Raw genomic sequence first — 25572 nt, forward strand, 5'->3', positions numbered from 1 at the left:
GGAAGTAACAGTTAAGATGAAACTTGAAGGCATGGTAGAAAACATAATTATTAATAACTAACATTATTTCATTAACAAAGCTTATCAATTCGCTCTAATCTTCTTATCAGATACAGAATGTAGGTCCAAAATAATAAAGCAAATAGATATATTATTGCCTAAAATACAGCTACTTCAATCTTATGAATTATCCATATAGAGAGAATAATTTCACATGTCCTCTGCTTCCTACAATCTATGTTTTTTGGAAATGCAACTGAGCTGCTTATGGTTGACAACTCCATCTAGTGGTTGGTATGGGGAACATTACAATGTAGTGTTCTTGTCCCACTACCTATTTTCTTCCCAGTAGGAAACACTTAACAATCTTAACAATAATAACCTTTAGACATCGTCTTTACTTTTCCCCTTGATAGTTCACTATCACCAGAACACTGGCCTTAGCATACAAATATTTTTTCATAGGTTCCCAACAAGTAGTTGTAGAACTAAGCTGTTCTTAATAGGAAATCACTAATACAAGGCTTTTGTATGACCCTTTCCCTGCTTCCTGAGCACTCTGACATTTATCATCTCATGGTTTTAGCTCGGTCATCTCAGTAGGAAGAGGAAAAACAATGTTGCATAATCCCCAGGATTCTTATTTGCTTGCATTCAAATACAGAGGGCTCTAAAAGAGGATGACCCTTCTCTATTACCAATTATTTGTTGAATAAATGACTACATTTCCTGTTCTTTTCAAATCCTTTATCTGTTATTTTAGGAACTTTTCTTCATTGTTGTATTACTAATGTACACACTTGGAGCTGAGCAAAAGGAGTCTAAACATTGTGATAATAAAGAATTAACTAACTTCTACAGTTTATGAAGTAGTTAAAAAAAATCAAGAAACAAGTCAAATCCACAAGTCTCCATACACTTTTTCTTCATCTAATTTTGCTAGCCTTTTCTAAAAGTATTGATCTGGTATGTTTTCTTTAAATGTATTCAATTTCATTTTTCTATAAGTGTTTAATTCCTTGAGTTTCAATAGCATTAATTAGATTATGAAAACAAGAGGGGAAGGGGAGAGAGATGGTCATACAGACCCACTTAGGCAAATGGCCTAACATTTAAAAACCAGGAATAGCAGGAAAATGTCATTGGGTCAAAAGTCTACATTTTCAAAAGAAGAATACAAAAAGAGTAAAGTGAGAAGGAAAAATGGCGACATTTGTACTTGCATTATAGATTTGCAAGGACAATGGACCTAAATGTGACACTTGGAAGACCTTAACAGACTCGATAAAGACCTGAACAGATTCTCAACCTAAACTGTAGTCTGCTAATATGTACTTATTTCAGAAAGAACATAAAGCATATAAATACAAGAACTCTTGTTAAAGATCCATGGTTAAGCCTATCCCCCATAAACACACTTTGGAATTTTGGTCAAATTTTTAAATTGAACTTTTTACTAATCTTAAGTATCTTGTCCAGTAAAATGCAAGGGTCTTCATGTATGATCTTCAGAAGTTTGTACTAGTTATTTTGACTATCCTCTGGGTCAAAAATAGACAAAATCCAGGGAAGGGCAAGACAAGGCAAATACAGAAGACAAAAGGAATATGGGATTTAATACATAAAATGTTAGTAAGAAAAAAATGATGATGGTGTTTTCCAACTCCAGTTATTCAAGGCATTAATTATAACTACTGAATATGGCTCCTTCTACTCAGGATTTACCCTGCAATGCCTAAATAGCTATCACTTCATCACCACAACTCCCTTGACCCACCAAATCACTTTTTCTGAAAGACTCTTGCTTCTCCAAGTTACAAGTGTCATTACCAAGAAAAGTGTCTAAGCTGAACTTAGACATATCATATTCAGCTCTAGGTTTTAAATCATTAAATAGGGAACTTAACACTGACCTCTGCTGCCAAGGTGTTGCATACTTGGTTTAATATGGTATTTTAAGGCCTTCAGTTTAAAGACATTTGAGAAGCACAAAGTATCATTATCTTAATTACTATTATTACAAGGCTCCAGAGCTCAGACTAGCTATATTCTAATGTCTAATGTACAAAGTAGTCATCTATGACCAAGGAAGGTGATTTTCAAGTGTCACATGTAGGTCCATTGTCCTTGAAAATCTATATGCAACTACAAAAAGCACCAGTATCTTGGGCTTTGGTAGAACTATTAGAGTCTAACTTTCTGTTGAATTCCAGGGAAGGTACAGCTGTGCTCCTTCCTAGGTGCATCCTAGGCAGCAGTCAAATCAAAGATAGACTTGCAGAAAGCCCAAAATTCAAATATGTATTTCCTGGAAAAAAAGAGGTAATGACTCCAAAGTAGATTAGTGAACAAACATCAAGGCAGAAGTTTCTCAAAGGTCAGTGTGTATTTGATTCCCTATAAAGTATGTGAAAGTGAAGACTCTGAGCTCTCCTCCCCATTCTAATATGGTAGGCCTGGGATCCTATAGAATCTATACTGTTAACTAGTTTATAGAGTCTATACTATCAGTTCCCAAGGCTGGTGCTTTGGAGGTTCCAGAGAGTCAACTAATAAAACACAAAACAGGTTCAGAATGCTCAACAAAGAGATTGAGAGGTCTGAAAGACAGTAATATCAAGTGAATATAGTTATTACTTTTTATCACAGATTCAATTAAATACAGTTTAAGAGGCTAAGACTGCAAATGATCCAATTAAAAGTCTTGACCAAAAACAAGTTGAGTTGAGAACAGTGTAAAAATGCCATATGATGAAAACACCATGTAATGAACAGAATAAGTTAGAATAATAAGCCTTCTAGACAGCAAGAATGGCTGAAAATACAGTTTGCCCTATATTTTCAAATGCACCAACTAGTAGGTATGGTAAACAACCGACCAATATAATGCCTCAGAAAGAAAGCATATGAGGGGGGAAACATTTGTGAATAAGCCTCTGTAAGGAGAAGCATCCAAGGAATAGGATCCAAAATCCTAATGTGTCTCTAAATTCTCAAATGCTAAAGTCACAGGGAGGAAAAAAAAAACTCTCTAAGTGAAATGTTAGGAGGTGTTAATGTATCAAAGTGTTACCCACTAAGAATAACACACAAAACTGCTCAAGTGATTGCTGCAAGGTTTTATTATGAAGACAAACAGGGACAGGAGAGAGAGAACTGAATGAAGGGAAGGATGGCTTTGTAGAGTAACACAACTATCCACCCACCCCTAAAACCCAGCCAAATGAAGACTGAGCTACTGGCAAGGACTACTACTTAAACTTTATGTAAAACTTTAAGTCAAACTCCTTACATAGAACGAGCAAATAAAGTACAACTGTAATTAGCCTCAATGCCTGTTAGCTGTGACCATTGATGGCTGAAATCATACCTTTTCCTTAAAGCCTCCTCTTCCTTAATTCCACAAGGGAAATTTGCCAACAACAATAGTGGTTTTAGTATTCTGGGATTGTATTATTTTACAAACCCTAATCCCAATAATGCTGTTGGTGAAAAAAGCACGAGTTCACATAGAGGGAGAAGTTCCACTCATCCTTGGTTCTCTACAGTTCTTCCCCAAATTGGTTGCTTCACTGTACAACTCTATACCTCCCAGTCCCTCATCTCTCATCTCTCAGCCATCCCAATTTCCTCTGACATGTGAAAACCAAAGCAGGCTGAGACCTGACTTGGGAGGAAGGGGGAAGGGCCCTGGAAGCTGCAGGACATCTTTCTTGGGGAAGGGTTGACGGACAGATAAATCAAAGCTGGTGGTGCTGAGGCCACTGGCCAGGGCTGAGCAGCTCAGTACAGCAGTGGGTGTGAAAGATTCATTCAAGGAAGTGCTTTCTTTGAACACAGCCAGAACATTCCAGAGCCCTGATGCACATGACCTCGCAATTCCAGGGGGCCCAGAGTGGCCAAAGACTGTAGGGATACAGGGCTCTTCAAATTCTTTTAGCAAGAGTCTAATCTTAATTAGGTGAGTGGCTGAGACTCAAGACTGTTCTTTCATGCATGGATGGATGGTGCTGTGGGCAGATTGTTATAGCTTAAATGTCTCAGGAAAACATACATATTCAGAACATTTACTCATGTATTCTAACATGACAGATGCATGTGGATTCCTTCTTTAAAAAATCATCCTTTTGAAATAAAAGCAGTCCTTGGAAGGATGAGATTTATGACTTATTTGTAGCATTGTATAAGTCACTTGGTCATCCCACCATGCAAACCTGCCTATTCTCTGGGAGGTGTCAGTGCCCAAGAAAAGTGTATAAAGGAGTTCAATGTCCCACCAAGGGCCTGGAAGCATTCTTCTCCAAATAAATTGAGATGCTTACTATTAGGAAAATCCAGTAGTAGATTAGGCAACCAGTGCTAAAATTTTAATTTATCAAGGAAGGAACCAGTTATTTCTAAATCAGAGTTTATCTTAAGCTTTCTATGTAGTATCAATAATTAGTTATTAGTTACAGCTCACTGAGAATCATAGGAAAATGTGAATATAGAGAGGAAAAGGCTGTCATTGTCATCTGTGCCAGTTACTTGACACCTTAAGAGCAATTGTCTGGCTGGAGCATGGAGGCAGGAACACAGCATCCAAAGTCATCTTGAGCAGTGAGAGCTATGGACACAGTGTCCCCAAGAAAAGGTAAAAATGAGGGCATGCTTGCATTGGAACCAGCAGAATAAAGCCCTAAGTCACAGGTAGCATTAAGGACTTCCCTATTCTTCAACAAAATCAACTACTATACTGTCCTCAAATCTCACAATAACTCTACTCTCTTTTGGACCCCTATTTTCTTTATAAGAGTCAGAACTCCGGGAGCTGACAGCCCTAGGATCCCTACCAAAATGCTAATAAGCAAGTATATTGAATAGTGAGGTTTTCAAGTATATTCCTATTTTTAAAAGAGATACTTTGAAAATAATACATTCTAGGAAGATGAAGAATTAAAGAGCAATTGTTGGGAAGGTTATCCAGGTCAGCTCTTGTGTTGTTACAGGGGGCAGAATCCAAAGAAATGAGGGATTTACCACCGGAGGGTCACATGGCTAGAGCTTGTGGGGAAGGACCAGGGAACAGTACTCCTGCCTTTCTGGCAGCTGCTTTCTTCAGGGTCACCTGCCTTTCTGGGACAGAAGAAGCTTCCTAACTGCTCTTTAGTGGGGCTGGGGAAGCCATCTGGAAGGACCCTTCTTTAACCATCCCTAGAACACTTGCAGATTGCCTTCGGTCAACTGGGTTACAATTTCTAACTCACATCAGAACTTGACCTTGAGAGGAAGGAGAACAGAGGAAGTTCACTACTTCTGGAAAAAGAAAGGTATGCTGGTGCCCTCTTCACCTTTTGTCCCCCATCACCATGTGTCTAAAGTGTTCTGGTGTTACTATAAGCTTTCAATGGCAAGAGGAAACCATGTGGGAAAGTACACAAGGTCCCATGGAATCAGGGAGGACTTGCCAGTATCCTTTCTACTTTTCACTTGCAGTGTAATTAACTTCACTATACCATAGTTGCTTCATTGTACAATATAAAACCTCACCTACTTCATATAATCTTTGAAAGGATGAAATGAGGTCATATATGTAAAGCATCTGCACAGTACTTGGTTCACATGAGCTCCACAAAATGTATTCTCTCCTTCCCTCTTCTACTGTTAATATTTTAGAGAAGTAATTTAACCAGCCTCTCCTATGTAATGGAAGATAATAGATGCTTTGGATGAAAAGGCACTATATAAAACAAAATATGATTATTAACTATCAAGATGAATACCTGAAGGCATTCATTCACTTTATAAAATATGCAAAGGTACTAATTCACTAATAAATACACTATGGCAAAAGATTGTCCTAAGGTACCAATTTGCAGAGAAGAGAGATGTGCCTAGAATGCTAACTGAAGCATCCAGTGAGGGAAGTCAGTTCTTTCCTTGAGAGGTTTAGTCAGAATCCCCAAACAGGCAACCATCCACTGAGGAAGCAGCTGAACTACTGCAACAGCAGTATGGGTGTGTATATAGTGTGAGAGAAGCTTGGGCCTGGAAGCCCAATGCTCTCATTCTCATTCTGAAGGGATGGGTTGTGAGAGTGAGCAAGCCCTGGAGCATATCTAGGCATTAACTTTAACTCTGAAAATGAGGGATAAAAATATTTATCCAGATTAAAAGATAATAGCTGAGACAGCATTTCATAGGGCAGGCAGGAAGCACAATATAACTGTAAAACTAAATTACTGTCACTGAGACAGCATACAAACATAGAAAATAAAAGAGTAAAATAAGGAAGTCCCAAAGCATGATGACAAGACAGGAGGGAAGCCATTACTCTGACTGAGAGGACACCAAATGAGGGTTCCAAAGATGCAGCATCAAAGAGCTAAGGACCATGTGGCCAGTATCGGTAGCCAACAGTATCTACTATGCCAAAGGAATAGAACAGGCACAATGCTCAAGTAATACTCAGCTTAATTTTTTAAAAAACCACAATAATCATGCTGTAACCATTTTCATTCCTATTTTCCCATCAGTACAATGGGCCTTGGATTCCATAAATCCTACCTTTCATGTGATACATGACATCATACACCAGAGAGATACCTTGTTATTAATCTTCAATAGTCTAGATGATGGGGTAAAAAGCTTTTGTGTTGCTCTGCATGACAGCTGTCCACACAGACCATTTACAGAGACATCATTTATTGAAAAGACACTTAGAAGAAAGGTGCTCACTCCAATGACAGTTTTGTTTCTGAGATGTGGAGTGAGTACCATAAATAATAAGGGAAAGTTGCTCTGTGCAGTTCAAGGTAACAGTCCAGTAGCAAGAGACAGCATGGCTGTTGTTTGCCTTGTACTTCTACTTTATACAGAGAAGATCTGACTGTGTTTTGGGATTCTCTTGGTATAAGGACTTGTATTGGGTATACTGAGTGGATCCAGTCTCCTACAGCTAGATCACAGTTGGCTCATCTCCCAACAAGATAAGCTGTTCAACTGACAGCCTCCAAATGGAAAAAAAGATTTGAGTTTTTTCCCTCAAAAGGTAGCGAAGCAGGCACTTGGCTTGATGGACTCCTTCAGTACATCTAGTTTCCTTGGTAACCTAACTATGTACTAAATGGTTTCCATGGTAAAACATGTTCCAGAGTCCAAATAACCAACCTACACATACAATTTGGAATGTAATTTATTAGTGGGGAACTGCCCACACTTGAAAAATTTAGCAAGCTTAAGGAATAGTGTGGGATCAAGGCAGATGTTTCTGTAGGGCCCCTTTGAAGACACTGTATCAGACAAGGGGTTAGGGAATTCTCGAGCCAAACATAAAGTGTGCCAGACTGAGCTCTATGACACTATTTCTGCAGTACACAATCTACATCCTTCCAAGAGATGAGATCTTGATCTGAAAGCAATGAGCCAGACAACCACAGAATAAAAGTAGAGCATTTATGGGATTCCTAGAAATTTCTTCTAAGAACAGATACAAACTGTCAAGCAGCCCCACAAGGTAATTTACTTCACCGTTTGGAACTTAAAGGAAAAGAAGTTATTACCTTTGGCAATGGAGATGATAACTCTCTCTTTGTGAGGCATATAGAAATGTATATAGACATATCAAGTGCCCTCAAGTAGCGAGGCGTTACTTATCAAGCCAGCGGCAGTCGAGGATGCCAAATACTCTGCACAATATAGGACAGAGCCACACAACAAAATGAATGACAGCAATGCATCACAAAGATGTGAGGTTACATAAGCAAGTGATATAGTTAGAAATTATTTGTCAAAGTGAAAAGTAAAACAACTTTAAATTTTAAGATAGGACACTACTCTAAAATGCAGTGGTGAGTAGAGGTTCTACATTTATCTTCCCAAAACTTGAGAATTTGGGCAGAAGACAGCATTTGGATTTGTGCCCTGTTGGTCTTCAAGATGTTAGCCTTTCAAATGTTGGGAGAATCTTTTAATAAGGCTATAAAAAACAGACCCCCAAAATATTCACTACTCTGTACCAACAAGGCCTGTTAAGAAAGTGAACTGATTAGTAAACATTTATCTGTGGACTGGAAAGCAGAAAGAAAGATCAAAGATACCAATGGAGAGACTCACTTTAAATGTGGTACTCAGTAGACAGCTGTGACCTTCCTGTGATTAAGAAAGATGGAGGATGGAAGAGTTTATGGCTTGTACGACCTGATAGTACTGAGGGCCTGAGTTTAAGGGGAAGACAGAATCAGAATAGCTGGTGAGTACTAAAGGGTACAATATATTTTTTCAATTTCCAGTTGTTATAGTTGCATTTTTAAAAATGTACAGTGTCATAAGTGATGCATTCCTTAAAGATTAGGCATAGATAAAAGTAGATTTTTGAGGGTTCCTAAAGGATAATGAGAGAAGACTGGTACTCAACTGGGGGTTATCTAGATTGGGGGTTTGGTGGATACTGCTGAGATCTATGATGTAGAAGCCAGGAATGCTAAGTCTTTCATTGTGTAGGGAAAAAAACCTCAAGAAGTAATCCACTTCAAAGGGTCAATAATGTCAAGGTTGAGAGACCATGTAGTAGATGAGGAGGATTATAAAATGGTACTTTAATTATCAAATGTTCAGCGGTCCCACAAAGAACACATTCATTATATATGGAGCAAAGGTTCCACCAAAAAGTGTGATGGTGATCAGTGTTTTTGTAACCATCTAGAAAATCTCTTCCAATTTGATTGTTCTCCCTTTTTTTAGAGTAATTTTATTTAATAATTAAAATACATATTCACACTGATAAGAACTAAAACATGACCAATATTTCCTTTGACCTCCACTGTCAATCTTACTACTGTCAAACTGCCTAAATTTAAATAGTGGTATGTCTAAGGCAAGTTTCTGACTCTCTGAACCTATTTCATCACCTACAAAATGGAAGAAATAAAAATAACTGACCTCACAGAGCTGTTGGGAGGACTGAATACCAACAAAGCCCCACAACTTTGAAAGCAACAATCAAATGCTAAGGATAACTTCTTTAAGAGGCAGCAGTAGTGGCTCACATCTTTAATACTCAGGAAGCAGAGATTGGGAGGATCGCATTTCAAAGTGAGCCTGCAGCCTCCCATCTCAATTAACAGCTAGGTGTGGTGGTTAGTGCCTAATTAGCCCAGCTATATTGGGAAGTAAACAGAAGGATCACTGTCCAGGCTGGCCTAGGCAAAAAATGAAGCCCTGTCTCAAACATAAAAAGAGGAAAACAGGCGAGAGCTGTGGCTCAAGTAGTAGAGGGCCTGCCTAGCAAGACTGAAGACCTGAGTTAAAGCTCCAGAACACTGCTCTACCAAAAGAAAAAAGAAACAGCATGCCTGTATTTTTGTACATAACAAGTTTAAAGCTTTTAAAATTTAATGAAATGTTCAACAATAAAAATAAAATGTTTAAAATATGTGACTAAAGTGCTCACTAGTAGGCAGGGCACCAGTGGCTCAAGCCGTATTCCTACTCAGAAGGCTGAGATCCAGAAAATTGTGGTCTTTAACTAGCCAGAGCAGTTAAGTTAGATGGAGTCTGTAAGACTCCATATCCAAAATAACTAGTAAAAAAGCAGGCTTGGAGTCCATGGTTCATGTTGCAAGAGTGCCAGCTAAGCAAGCTTAGTGAGTCTGAGGCCCTGAGTTCAAACCTCAGTATTACAAAAAAACTTTTCAATAGTGTTTGGCCACTGTTAGTTTCTAAACACACACACACACACACACACACACACACACACACACACACTCACACACACTCCCCTTAGAGAAATATCTGACATGGTTTTTATGTTTACTATTTAAAAACTGATTTACTTTTATTGTATTATCTTAGCAAATTTTCAACACCAGTATTGTTAATTATAGTCCTCATGTTGTACATTTGTAAATTTATAGGTGACTTTGCTGCATTTGCTTTGTTTTTGAGTCAGGATGTCGCCCAAGCTGATTTCGAACTCATTATCCTACTTCAGCCTCCCATGTACTAGGATTATAGATGTGTACTACTATGCCAAGCTTTCCTTCTGTAAATGTATTTATCCCATATCAATGCAAGTTTGTACTCTCTACTCTAATTTTGTCCAATTTCCTTGATTTCCTCAACCTTAGTAACTTAAGTCTATTCTCTTATTTATGTACTAAAAATTTAAAGATTAGATTCCCCCATTTAAGTGAGATCATGAGTGTTTTCCTTCCTATACCTGGCTACTTTCTTTTAATATAAGGCCATTTCCAGGTCCATGTATGTTGCTGAAAATTGTAGTTCCTCCCTTTGTGAAGCTGAGGACTATTCGTGTGTGTGTGTGTGTGTGTGTGTGTGTGTGTGTGTGACAATTTCTTTATCCATTCATCTATTGATGAATACCTAGGTTGTGACCCTACTGAAACATTTCCAGTGTTTTTGGTTGTTTCTACCACTTGTATTCTTTAGAAACTCTTTACAAGTTTATCTCTTCTTCTTTCTTCTTCCTCCTCCTTCTTTTTCTCCCCCTCTTCCTCTTTCTCCTCCTCAAGAGTTTGCAAAAGGTAGCCAAAACAAGTTTTTAGTAAATAATCTTAAACTGGAAATAATAAAGATAAATCACAAAAATATCCAATATCTTCATAAAGGGGCTGGGAATATGGCCTAGTGGCAAGAGTGCTTGCTTCGTAAACATGAAGCCCTAGGTTTCATTCCCCAGCACCACATATATAAAAAAACAGCCAGAAGTGGCGCTGTGGCTCAAGTAGTAGAGAGTGCTAGCCTTGAGCAAAAAGAAGTCAGGAACAGTGCTCAAGCCCTGAGTTCAAGGCCCAAGACTGGACAAAAACAAAAAATATATATACATAAATATTCTGAGGGATTTTCTTTGTATGAATGAGGAAAATCTAAAATTTTAAAGGATGAACTCTTCAATTGTTTGGGGGAGAAATATTCCTAATATTGTACTTAATACATCCTTAAAGATTTCAAAATTATTTTCTTTCGTTTTACAACAAATTTAATTGGTCAAGCTAAGCTCTGACAAAGTTAAAGTGAGGAAAAAACTACTAGGTCAGAGGAAGAAATGAAAACATGGAAGTGTTATCACAATTTGGTCATAAACTCCTTTTCTCAAAGAAACATGGCTATAAAGATCTGTTCCAGGATAAAAACTTGGCACCAAACAACCCTATCTTACATCATACTTTTTAAAACATTGGGGTGGAGTTCAGAAGGCAGGGATTAAAAGGCAGGAGGCAGGAGGGGAATTTTTTGCAAGTAGGAAAAAGAGACTGTCAGTAAAATAAAATTTCCATGGATGTAAAGAACTTCTTCAAATTAATGGTTTGGGTCAGCTGAAATTTGGCAAGGTAGTAGATTTTAGACTTTTTCAAAAGAATGACCTCTATTTTGTTGAAAATGTCTATAAAAATAATATTCACAGACAGCATGTTCATTCCCTCTAATGGCCCCATTTACAATGTTATGTTAACTCATTAAATGTTTTGTTTTAAACTAAAGTCTACTCCACTCATTAAGTCATTAGTGTTGCTAGTGAAAGACAGCGTGTCTGAATTTTTAACAAGTACAGAAAAACTCTTAATATAATCATTAGACCTCTATTATGGGAATCAAAATCAGACAGACATACTAGGATCAAATTATATACTCTCCCATAAAACTCCACACAGTAAAAATCTGACAACATTGGTAGTAGATCTTTCCTTCACCAACAACAGCATAAGAAGTTCTACTTTATATATAAATTTTACACATTAGCAGCCTTAGTCATTACCCACTTACACCATCACTTGTAATCAGGAACCAGGCATTACTTCAATACTAAATAATTACCCTAGCAACCATGCTGTGGATACAATGTACAATATGCCTTTTCAGTGTGAAGATTAATCACTTAAAAAACCCAAGTGAAATACTCTCATATTCATATCCACTTTCTGTTCTGAAAATTAAGTAATGATGCTCCATTCATATTATAAATCAAACCACAGATCCATCACTTATAGAAACACTATACATGACATAAGAAAAGAATAAAACAAGAAAAAAAATGAAAACACCTCAAACCAAAGGAACTGGAGAAGTAGTGTGTGCCACAGAACCTCATAAAGATGAAGGCCAAAACTTAAGAGAGAAGATTCAAAGTGTTGGTTTCACTCAGAGGCTTGCTCCTTCTGAGAGTTTTTCTGTCCCCACTATGAACTAAATTAAGTGTTTGTGTTGGGTAGGGAGGCATGAGATTAGAGTCAGGTTCTTCATGGATCTATAATTCAACTAGGAAACAGAACAATAGGGTTAAAAACTGTTTCCTAGTAAAGTAATTATGCTATTTTGAAAACAAGAAAGTAGTTCAAATGTGCTCTTATGTAAGCAGGTATCAGTAAGTTTGAACAAAAGATTCTTGGGAAACGATCATTTTATTAAATCGTCTCAATCTGTTCACTTCCCTCACACCATGGTGAGGGACCATAGAATTAATAGAACATGTTTACTAATCTTTTCGTGCTATCATCTGAGAGGGAATAAGTATGTGTATGTCACTGTGTGTGTGTGTGTGTGTGTGTGATATACTGAATGTTTGTGTCACTCTAACATTTACTTGTTTAAGTCCTAAACCCAAAGCAATGATATTAGGAGTTGTGAGATTGTTAGTTTAATTAATGTCACAAGGATACAGAATTCACAATAGGAGTAGTGTCCTTATAATAGAAAGAGACTCTTGAGCTTCTACTGGGCCATGAGCTGATACAGTAAGAAGGTGGCCATTTGCAAGTCAGAAAGAAGACCAACACCAGACACAAAATCTGCTGCTCCCTTCATCTTAGACTTTCCCACAACCTCAGCTTTGAAAAATAAGACTTCTGCTGCTTAAGTCACCTAGTCTGTGATATTTTGCTATAGCAATTCAAGCTATGACAATTTGTGTACATATGTATGCATATTTGCATACATTCAATATATATAATATATACATATATACACATTTTTCAAATATATGTACTCATTAACAAAATAAAAGTATACTTTAAAAATACATTGAGATCTGGGTGTGGTGGCACACACCTATAATCCCAGGAGTTGGGAAGCAGAGAGAAGCAGAGGCAGGAGCAAAGCCTAGGTTACAAAGAAAGGTCCTGTCTTAAACAAAAGGTATAATAAATTAACCATTTTAAATATGAAATGCCACAGTTATTACTTTAATTTCCAGGAATCTGAAGTGTTTTTAAAAGTTATCTTTCACCTATAGCTCAGTGGTGTACAACTATGATGTACATTCTGTGGTTTGACAAAGCACGTAGAGTTGTTGTCTACCACCATAATTGTGACAGAGCAATTTTATCATCTCTAAAAATTGCTGTCTCTTTGCTGTCGAGGCTTGTTTCACTCATGTGTTAAAAGTCTTGTCATTAAAAACAGGACATCAATCCTGGCCCCAGTGACTCATGCCTATGATCCTAGCTACTCAGGAACCTGAGATCTAAGGATCGGTGTGCAAAGCTAGCTGGGAAGACAAACCCAAGACATTCTCATCTCCAGTTAAGCAGCAAAAAGCCAGAAGTGACAGAGTACCAGCCATGAACAGAAAAGCTGAGTAAGAGTGAGAGACCCAGAGTTCAAGCCCCAGTACTGCACAAAAACAACAACAACAAAAATCCCTCAGGACACTGCACTTAAAAAAGGACTTGAATAACTACCTCACAGTGTTGGTTATCAACTTTAAAAAATATTTTTAAGCCACATTTTATACTGTGGCTTCTATTTCTATTATTATTTTTTTTTTTTTTTGCCAGTCCTGGGCCTTGGACTCAGGGCCTGAGCACTGTCCCTGGCTTCTTTTTGCTCAAGGCTAGCACTCTACCACCTGAGCTACTTCTGGCCATTTTCTATATATGTGGTGCTGGGGAATCGAACCCAGGGCTTCATGTATATGAGGCAAGCACTCTTGCCACTAGGCCATATTCCCACCCCTGTGGCTTCTATTTCTATCAAGTGTTTGACATAAAAAACTAAAGGGGAAGGTGAGTGAAACAAGATACAAGAAGCAATTAAAGACAGTACAAAGTTCAAGATAGCATGAAGAAAAAGGAAGAATCTGATGACAGACTGGATGGATATATCTGGGAGAGAAAGAAATGTCTGGGTGAAGTGGAGAAAAACAATGAATTGAATAAAGCTGATGAGTGATCATTTATGATGAAAAACCATGAGCTTTGTTTATAAGCAAGTGAGTGATGATATCAGGTTTGTGTCTTTAAAAGACCAGTGTCTAGGGTAGCAAGTTCACTGAAGAGAAGATGTGAGGAAGAAGTACTGCTGTAGCTCAGATAAACTTAATTTAAAACCCTAAGAAGAGGGGGGCATGAGGGACAAGGTAACAAACAGTACAAGAAATGTATCCAATGCCTAACGTATGAAACTGTAACCTCTCTGTACATCAGTTTGATAATAAAAATTTGAAAAAAGAAATACAAAAAAAGAAAAAAAAAACCCTAAGAAGATGATCAAGAAAGTTTCAACAGCCACATGGCTCAAATAGCTTTAGAGTGTCATTCAGAGAGCATCCTTAATTCATCAGTTATTCCTTGTGGAAAACTCAAAACACAATGTAGACAGACATCTAACAGTGTGGTCAACTACATAATCTGGAGATCTCCTAATACAAAACACCTAAAACTGTGAGATAAAACCTCTAAGCAATATAGCTACATTCCCTTCAAAGTAAGGTGAATCTTCAAGAGTTTCTGACCCTGGTCTAGGTGCTTAGGATTCAGAAATCTCTAACACATGGCACACAAGCTTCCATGAGTGTGGTAAGCACTGAAGGGTCTCATACAGAACCACAGAGCATGCCGTTGCATGGCCTGTCCAACAAAGGGGAATGGAGGGGGTTGATGCAAGGAAGTGATGGGGATCAAAGTCTGTTTCAGAAGATTAATCTGGTAAAGAGGTGTGGAATAGGGCTAAGGGAAAGGGCGAGGTGAGGAGTATGCAAGGTCACTGTGGTAGCAACATTAACTGGCAGCTGTTTAGATGGAAAGCAAGGCAGATGAAAGTGGAACATAGGATGCCCCAGTTTCATGGCTGGGGTCACTTGAGGGAGGGGGGGTAGAGCCATTAATGAAAATAAAAAATAGAAAATAAGAGTGGACTTAGGGCTGAGGATATAGCCTAGTGGCAAGAGTGCCTGCCTCGGATACACGAGGCCCTAGGTTCGATTCCCCAGCACCACATATACAGAAAATGGCCAGAAGTGGCGCTGTGGCTCAAGTGGCAGAGTGCTAGCCTTGAGCGGGAAGAAGCCAGGGACAGTGCTCAGGCCCTGAGTCCAAGGCCCAGGACTGGCCAAAAAAAAAAAAGAGTGGATTTAGGAGAAAGGTAAATGGACAATGTAAGGTCCATCCCCAGGAGGGCTCCATGCAGATGCCCCCCATCTGTTTAAGTCTGTGCTCTGTACCTGAGTTACCTAGGTAACTGGCACACCTGATGGCAGTTACCACCTCCTCTGAGGTCACATCCAATCCACCTGGCCTATCTCCCACCTTTTCCTATATAATCCAGCTCAACACAGTCCCCACTCATTCCTTTTCTCTCTTTTTCCCTTCTTCCTTCCCCCCCTGTCTCCCCATGCCCCCATCTTGTGTGGGCTGGCAGTTTGCTCTCCCCCAATAAACTCTTATCTGCCTGAACCATGTGGCGGGTTTCCTTTCCTGTGAACCTTACAGACAGTGTTAAATGATATTTGTATTTTTTTTTGGGGGGGGGGGCCAGTCCTGGGGCTTGGACTCAGGGCCTGAGCACTGTCCCTGGCTTCTTTTTGCTCAAGGCTAGCACTCTGCCACTTGAGCCACAGCGCCACTTCTGGCCATTTTCTGTATATGTGGTGCTGGGGAATTGAACCCAGGGCCTCATGAATACGAGGCAGGCACTCTAGCCACTAGGCCATATCCCCAGCCGATATTTGTATTTTTTAATCTTCCGTGTGTATTTTTCATCATTTTAGATATTTTATTGCCATATTATACAAAATAATGAAGATGGCATTGTGACATTTTCATACATGTTTATGACATATTTTAACCATATTCACCCTCCACCATACTATATACTTCAGATGCTAGAGTGCAAGCTACAGATGATTCTAGCATGAGATAAGATAATGTTAAAAGCGTAGAAATCTAGAACAAGGATCTCTTCATGTTTGGGAGAAAGTCTCATTGTGTAGCCAAGCTAGCTAAACTGGTGAGTCTCCTGCTTCAACGTCCCCATAGCTGGGATTACAGGTAAAGACACCATACCCGGCAAGAACAAGGAGTCCTAAGTGAAGCATAAAAATTAGCTTCAGAAGAACATGTTATTCTCAAAAATATACTTAAGACTTTTCTTTATGTGCATTTTTCTGGGATAAAGTCTATGGTTCTCGTCAGATGTTTCAAAGAGGTCTATGGCAATCTGCTCTTCTTTAAATATATGTCAACTTTGTATGCATTTAACCTTTGGTATTCTGCATTTCCACTCTGATGTGTCTGCTTGTCAATTTCATTTATCCCATGTGAGATTCACTGGAGTCTCTCATCAGGTCAGAAATATTTTAGAGCATTTCTTCTGCCACATTCTAATTCCTCTGCCCCTACCTACAACATTGCCCATGTTCTTGTGAGCTAACACTGTACATCTCAGACTCTCCATGAAAGAATACCTTCCTACTTGTGAATAAAAATAAATAAGCAACTGTCACATAAAATGATAAACATTTAGAGCATTGCTTTGGGGAACGGTGTTAAGTAAAAAAACACAAATTTCTTGTCTTTATTGTAGAAAAAAAATCTCTGCCTTTGAGATGTTCAGCAGAGAGTGTTAGGTTTGATCTTTGGAATGAAAACATAATACAACTTACAGTTCAAAGTACTCATTATACTATAGAGAGAGACACAACACAGAGCTGCCCCAAGATAGAAAATAAGCCCAAGATAGATAATTTAAGGTTAAGTAGGTTTAAGAAACATTTATCAGGAAGATTTGAGTTACCATATATTTATATATGTCTTTCTAAATGTGCATTTTCTGTCTGGAAAGAAACCTAAATAAAAAGTATGTAGCCAGCACTAACTTAAGCAGCCGGGGAAATAGGAATTGTACATCAGAATACTTTCAAAAATACATTTGGGACTCATTGATCCTCCCTGCCCCTCACTCCTTAACTCCATTCTACTTCCTTTTTTCAAGATGGTTCAAAGCAAAGGCTGGGCCCTTGATCTTTTGGAAGACACAGGGAAGACAAAGGGCCAAACTCACTAAATGAAAACTTGCTGAACTTTTCAGAATTCCATTCAAAGTCACGAAAAACCTCCTGGCCCCACTCCCAGACTAGTAAAATGAGCATCTCAAGTCCTTAGAGACTAAGATGGCTCTTTCCACCAAAACCAAATATACATCTCCCCTGGCAGCTGGTTGTCTTAGCATACTCTAGACTGGATATTTATGAAGACAGAAAAAAAATCTCTCCAGGAGCACCATGTTTATTATAGGATTATCTGAGTGACTCAAGTAAACATGAGTAAGGCTAAATTAAACCATGTTTACTATGATATGCTATTACTTAAATCCTGATACAAAATAACCTCGAGAGACCCAGGGGTCTCTTTTTTGAGACAGCAGATGCATGTATGTAATATCACATATATTACTTATTTATATAGACATATTTTGAAATATGAGAATTATCTTTCCTTCTAATATATCGGTGCTTGAACAATTTTTAACTTACTCTAAAAATATTTTGAACATCTATAATAAAGTAGTCCATTATATTAGATATTAAATTCTGTAGTACATTTGAGAAAAATCCTAATATATTGAAGTTGCTTATTGTATTAAAACTTATTTTATCTCATTTATGAGCATATACTATTATTGTCCATAATTTTAAGTGATGTTATTTTAATTTTCAACTCCCTTATGCTTTTCCTAAGCCCTTTAGTCAAGTTTCAATTTGTCCCAGTCTCTGTGAATTATCCACTCTAAATGTCCCAAGAGACCATGTTTGTGGCCAGGTAAACCATGGGGAAAAGGAGGTCAGACAGGCCAAAGTGGTATGTGAAGTCAAAAGAGACTAAAATCATATTCACAATCTCCAAGATTCAGTTGAGATCCTCTAAAACATAAACAAACAAACACCCTCTGCTTTTCTGGAACATGTCCAGGGGACCATAAAGGACAATAGCCTCCTAGCTACATAACACAGACCAAGAAATAACTATGGCAACTATTTGCCTTTCTAGGCTCATGCATCACAGCTTTAGCCCTTTGGGGAACCCTACCTGTGAGGACTAGGGATGAGCTCAAGTGGGGACCAAGGCAGGACCATCTTGGCAGGAGATGAGTCATGGTTCACCAGTCTTCAATCAGTGGAAACAGACACCCACCCTTCAGGAGTTTACAGACCATGAAACAATGTGATAGCAGAGGCATGAACATAGAAAGGGCAAATCTAGCTTTACTGGGGAGGCAAGGAGTAAAGGGCAGAAAAAAATCCCATATATACATGAGGCAGTCACAGAGAAGATCTAAGAAGATGGAGAGAACCTAGACAGACCCTTCAGAAGTAGGAAATAAATTCAAAGTTCTAAGCCAAAGACTAGTCTGAGCAAAGGTTATAAAACAAAATGCAAAGCATGTCCAGAAAAAAAAATCACAAAAATCTCAGTTTGGTTAAACAAAACACTATGTGTAGAGTTTGGATGGGGGTGAAAAATTAAGTTGGGACAAGTCAGATTGGAAGGTGTGTAACAATCCTGTTGGCAATAGATAAGATAGTTTCAAGCAAGGAAATTATATGATTAGAACTTCTGAAAGATAGGAGAAGCTCTGAGCTTGATATTAAAAAGTTGGAATTTAAAATTGGGAGTTACCTATACATTAAATGGAATAGATTCAAAGTTAAAAGTCCACCCAGAGGATGAACAAGATGAGAAGCAGAAATTGAGGGAAAGTTCAAGCCAAGACATGGAAAAAAAAAAAAAAAGGGTGGGGGATTGATAGGCTCCATCTCAAACAATGGCTGGGTGTGGTATCCTGTAGCTATTATCCAAGCTATGGGAATAGCATAATGGTTGGGCACAGTGGCATCTGCCTGTGATCATCAGTGACTTAGAAAAGCACCAAATAGGAGGATCACAGCCTACCTTGGCCCAGGCATAAAGTAAGACCCTACCTCAAAACAGTCAGTGTAAAAAGGGACTAGAGGTCTGGCTCAAGTGGTAGAATGCCTGCCTAGCAAGCCTGAGAGCCTGAGAGTTCAATCTCCAGCACCATAAACAAACAAACAAAAACAGGAGGGGGGGGGGAGGGAGGGAGGGGGGGAAGAGGGAGGGGGGGTGATTGAAGGAGAGTCAGATAATGAATTAAAGACATAGTAGAGAGTAATTTATAATATAAAAGAACTGTCTGGCTCATAGGGCTGAGTAACTTGGTAGATGCCTGTGAGATGCAGCACTTAGCACTTAGGCAATGTGGAAAATTGAAATAGGGTTTAAGAAAGGCTACCTCAGAATATGGCCAGAAGTGGCACTGTGGCACAAGTGGCAGAGTGCTAGCCTTGAGCAAAAAGAAGCCAGGGACAGTGCTCAGGCCCTGAATTCAAGGCCCAAGACTGGCAAAAAAAAAAAAAAAAGAAATGCTACCTCAATGAGGAATGTTAAGTTTAGCCTTAGATAGTTTGCATTGGAGGTGGCAATAGAACACAGACAGGCATCTGGAAAGGTAGATTTGGAAACTGAGTCAGGAGTTAGGATTAGAAATGAGGACTTGGCATTCATTCACAAAGAAGAAAGGCCACAAAAATGATCTAGTGTTATAATCATAGGAAACACTGTTCAGTACAATTTAATGAGCTGAAAAAAAATGTAGTGGCAATGAAATAGACCAGAAAGGGTCTAAGAACATCAAGTTATAGAGGAGAAAAGGCCATATTATAAAACACATACCAGGATCATATGGTAAGCTAAAGTGACTAGCAATTTGAACACTTTAACATATTTAATATTACTGTTACAGTGTTAGATATTTAATCTCTAGAGAAGCCACATTACATTGGAAGAGCCAAGCTTTCCAAAACCTTCCAAGCCTCCTTTCTCTAAGCTAAACAGAAATGCCTTCTTCTATGAACTCTTGCAATATTAATAAGCATTTTCTTAGGTATTTACACAACTCAGTACACATTGACTGAGCACTGTCTATGGGCTGAACACTAAAATCAGGGCCTTGGATCCCACTGATGCAAACGAAATGGAGATTTTCCCTTCCCCACCTTTATAGAAGTGAAGCTCACAAAGTTTCATAAGCCAAGATGAGCCAATATTGCCATTCAGTAAGTGGAAGGAACAGAGGGATTCTGATGCCAAGTGTGTGTGTGTGTGTGTGTGTGTGTGTGTGTAACTAATTCACAAGTTACAACTTGCCATATTTGTTCCTAGCCCCTTACTGTACTCTGAACAAATTAGGGCACAGGTCATCTCTGCCTTTATCTTGAGCCAACAAAGTGCCTAGTTAAAAAAAAAAAAAGCCCTGTACTCAGTTTTCACTGGGTGTTGTTGCTGGAGAATGAATACACACATACCAACAGTAGGCATTTATGGGCTGGTAAGCTTTGGGTACTTATTTGCAAGGCGGACTGTAACTTGACAACAAAAAGTTCTTAAAAACAAACTCTATACTTGTGAAAGATGCCACCTGGTCTGCCTCAGGGGCTGAAGTTGTCTTTTTATGCACCGAGTGGGAACAGCACAGGGAGTGGGAACAGCACAGGGAGTGACAAAGCTGGTTTTCTTCAAACCACTCCCACTAACTGGAGCCAAGAAAAAGGTCCACAACTTTCAGAGTAGAGCACTGGGCAGACTCTCGTACCCATTTCACCTTTGCTTTCAATGTGAGAACTGCCAACAGTCTGGGAACGAGGGGAAGGTAGGGCATGTTTAGTGCCAGGTCTGGTGATGTAACTTTAACATTCACAACTTCGGCCAGGAAAAAGAAAGGCAACTGGTTTACAAAGTATTTTTCTCTTTCCTGATAATCAACCTGAACTGACTTTGCATTTCTGACTACTGTCTTTTTTTTTTTTTGAATAACTTACCACTAACTAACTTTTAAAAATGAATGGGACTGTAATGCCTAATCCAAATGACTCTGTTTTTGATTCCTTGGAAAACAAATGCATAGTGTTTATTTCATAAATGTCCTCTGTGCATGAAGAACATGAAGTTCTTCTCAGAAGTGTTTATTCTTCAGTATGTACATGTGCAATGGGAAACCTTGAAACACTACGCTGCTCAGCACCACAGGCAGCCATGTGCCCCCAGCTGACAGACACACCAGGCAACTATTCCTGGACTTTGGAGAAACTGACAGACTAGAAGTGGGACTGTATTTCAAAGCATCATCCGATTATAACATACTTGAGAGTTTGCTACCAATGTATATGACAAATGTTTTCCTTTCGTTAGGATGTCTAATTTGGGTTTTGTTTTTTTTAATTTATGTCTTTAGAAATATTTAGGGCACAATGAATTCATGCCTCTTTTTACAGGACATGACCCTAAAGTAGTGGTTTTCTTTTCTTATTTCTGGGGCTTGAGATCCTAAGATCCTTGCCTCCCTCTCCTCCACAGACAAGTTGGAGTGGAGCAATAATAGCTACACTGAAGGTTTCTCTCAGGTTCAAAAATCTTTCTCTGCCCATGAATTCTGATTCAAGAATACAAGTCTCCTTTTATCAATGTTTATCTAATGTGGACCAAGCTATTGGTCTCCCTAAATATTTGCCTATCAGATATACTGCATGGAGCTTTCAATTGTCCAGAAAGAGGCATAAGAAGCCAAAAGAACAGTATTGGCTAGGAAAAAGTTGGGCAACAGCATTGAGCTGATCCATAGGGGATGCTTTTCTCATGACTTCTAAAGAACTCTCCATGATTGAATTTATAATCAATGCTAATTGTTGACCAGACAGCATAAAATACAAGTAACAAGTAAGAGCTTAATACAACCTTAGATAGTATGAACCCCTTTTTACTAGTTCTTAAGCCCTATCACAAGCCCAGAGCCTTCTTGAAGTAGCATTGCTTCTGTTCCATGGTCTCAATTATGGGAGAATGAACCAAAGCTGCTATAGAAGTCCCCTCTTATCCATGAGGAGTAAGTCCTAAGACTCTCAGTAAGATGCCTGAAACTGCAAGTCACACTAAAGCTCAAATATACAATGTTTTTTCTTAAATGCAGGTTCATATCTCTGATAAAGTTTAACTTATAAATAAGGCACAGTACTGACAACTAACAACAATCCTATAATAAAAGAGAACAATTGTAACTTTTACAGTTTGAGATGCAATAGTTAAATTAGCACTGATTTTTTTCCCTTTCTATACAGTTTCATAAACGTTCGTTCTTACCATAGCTCTTAGCAATCTTAACAAATACTTTTATATTCTTCCCTTTTAAAGAACTTTCAACTTCTTACATAAAGGAAGAACTATGCAGCTTCTCTTCAGCATATCCAACTTGTTAGCATCATTACTCTTGCACTGTGAGGCCACCATTAAGTAAAATCAGGGATACATGAACACAAGCACTGGGACTAATGGGAAGGCAGCATATACAGTGTGGACATGCTGGACAAAGAGATGATTCATGTCCCCAGCAGGATGGCACAAGATTTCATCATGTGAATACTAATGGTGTGCAATTTAAAATTTATGAGTTATTTATTTCTGGAATTTTCCATTTAATATTTTCAGACCACAGTTGACTGCGGGTAACTGAATGCCCAGAATGAGAAACCACAGATAAGGAGAGACTATACTACAATAACTTCAGCAAATCTGCAAGCCCTTATAAAGTCATATCCCAAGTTTACTGCTTTCCATTTTAACCCAGGCTAAACCATGATAACTTCTACTTAAAACACAGGAACTTCTGGTTGTTTACTTCAATATTATGAATATAGTCATTCCAAATGAATCTGTATCAACCCAGGAAATTTTGAGAATTTCCATTACAGTGGTTAATTTTTTTTGGTGAGACTCACTTATGAATCTATAAATGATTGTTAAGTCGGTAATAATGATAAAACTTGTTGCTTAACAATAAATAGCTAACTCTCAAACTAAATCCCAAGAAGGCTACACTGATTGTGCATTGGGAAAATGATAAATAGGGAGGGCATTTGAAGAAGGCTTTAGAAATGTTTTCTTCAATAGGAAGAGAGGGTTACACATGGAACAATGTTCACAAAAGTTTAGCAGCAAGAATAGAGGCAAACTGAGAAAACTTGAACTAAGTCTGGCTATGGAATGGTCTGAATGAGAAGTAATAGAAAAATGCAGCTAGTTCACACTGAAAACAGAGCATAGCCTGGCATTGGTGGGTCATGCTACTAAGGAGGCTGAGATCTGAGGATCATAGCTCAAAGCCAGACCCTGCAGGAAAGTCCTTAAGAATCTCATCGCCAATTAACTTTCAAAACAAACAAACAAACAAAAAAGCTGGAAATGGAACTGTGAATCAAGTGGTAGAGTGCTAGCTTTGAGCACAAAACTCAGGGACAGTGCCCAGACCCTGAGTTCATGCCCCTGGACTCTACACACACACACACACACACACACACACACACACACACACACACACACACACACACACAAACACACACACACGCATGCACTGCATACACACACATACATGCCTGCATGTACATATATACACAATAGGAAAGAATGTTAAAAGCCAGATTCTAGGAGTTAGAAAAATTATTTTTAAAATGTATTTTCCCTTACTATTTTTATATTAGATTTTGAGTAAAAATATTTTACTAGCAAGCTTACTTAGAATCTAAGTATAATAACTTTAAGGAAAAATAAGCTGGATTCTGGTAAATATTTAATGTCTTTCTGAGTTGGAAATTTCCTGTGTATAGCTTAAGTAATACATTTAGTTTTTTTCCACATTTTATAATTGTTTTCTTAACAATCTTTTGTTCTTAACTCATTACATACACACAGAGAAGGCTACTTTGGAACAAGTATTTGCTCACTTATTCATGCATCTCTCCTTTTCTGCCTCATCTTGTCCCTGCTAACCACTCATTCCTCTGCTATGAACTCTACTAGTAACAATAACACACTAAGAGCTACTATTTCTGAGGGTTTACTGTCATGCTAGGCACTACAGTTAATGTTTTATGAACAGTGCTTAATATTACCTGCAAAACAACACCTTGAAATAGGTATTATTATGTCTATTTTATGACCAAGGAAACAAGCTCAGAGATGTTAAATACTTTGCCAGCTCCTAAGTGGCAGAATCTTCTGGAGTCAATAGTCCCTGCCTCTTACCACTTTACTAGCAATCTATGACCTCTGACTACTACAGGTCAATATAGTCAATGGAAAAAATAAAGTATCCATGCTAAATGCAGTGGCCCCCACCTATAATCCCAGTGATCTGGGAGGCAGAGATTGGATGATAATGGTTTGAAACTAGCCTAGGCAAAAAGTTCACAAGACCACATTCTCAACCAATAAAAAGCTGGGCATAATGATACATGCCTCTCATTCCATCTTCGTGGAAAGTGTAAATAGTAAAATTACAGTCCAGGCTACCTCAAAAATAAACATGAAACTCTATTAAAAATAATACAAGCAAAAAATACTAGGGGCATGGCTCAAGTAGTAGAGCACCTATCTAGTAATAAGCAAGAGGTCTTGAGTTCAAGACCTAGTACTGCCAAAACATTACAAATATAAAGTAAACATTCATTGGATGCCTGGTACCATAAAATTCTGTTCTCGAAGCTGTCAGTAATACATCAAGAATGAGAGTAGATGGTTGATCATCACAGTCTCTCATATTTGAGTATAACAGCTGTATACTATATCTGTTTGAACCATGGGGTGTCCATGACTCATAACTTAAAGCAACTAAGGCCAAAGAGGACACAAATGCCTCAGAAGAAGAATTTTAGATGGTGACCACATCAACTCACAGGCAGAAATCAGCCAACCCTGACTAAATGAATAACAAAGGACTTTAATAATACATTTCTGTTAGAATCTGTAAAAAGTTTCTACTGATGAAAAATCTGTCATGTCAATGGTTCCCAACCAAATCTGCTTATAATCCATTTTCAGTGACCCTCAGCTTCCTTTGAAGTAGAATAAGCTACTAAAGCACTTGGCCAACAATAAGCACATTGTTAAGTGAGTCCTTATAAAACTTACTATTGTGGAGAAAAGCTACTTGGGAGAGTAAGTGTGATATCACACTACTTTTACTATGTAGCCGCATGCTATCTAAAATCATATGCAGCTGTTTAAACAAAGAGACAATTCAAGCATCATCTTTTTTTAAAAAACACTATCTTGCTTTTCCTATGACCTTTACTAATTTCTAAATAGTTTTGCTTAATATTTTAGAGAGACTAGTTATATTTTTACATAACTAACAGTGTCAGGTCAGGTATGACTCAGAAGTCTTCTTTTGGCTACAAGATTGCTCATGAATCCCAGGGCACGCGTGGAAGGAATCACAATTTTGGACTCTTGT

At 38.3% G+C, this 25572-nt stretch overlaps 1 protein-coding gene across 1 annotated transcript in view; it reads right to left on the reverse strand.

Moving 5' to 3' along the window:
- Babam2 (BRISC and BRCA1 A complex member 2) overlaps window positions 1–25572 on the reverse strand; it is a 400816-nt gene that overhangs the window by 158004 nt on the left and 217240 nt on the right. The window lies entirely within an intron of this gene.

The sequence above is a fragment of the Perognathus longimembris genome, chromosome 8, assembly GCF_023159225.1.
Source record: "Perognathus longimembris pacificus isolate PPM17 chromosome 8, ASM2315922v1, whole genome shotgun sequence".
NCBI classification, from domain to species: domain Eukaryota; kingdom Metazoa; phylum Chordata; class Mammalia; order Rodentia; family Heteromyidae; genus Perognathus; species Perognathus longimembris.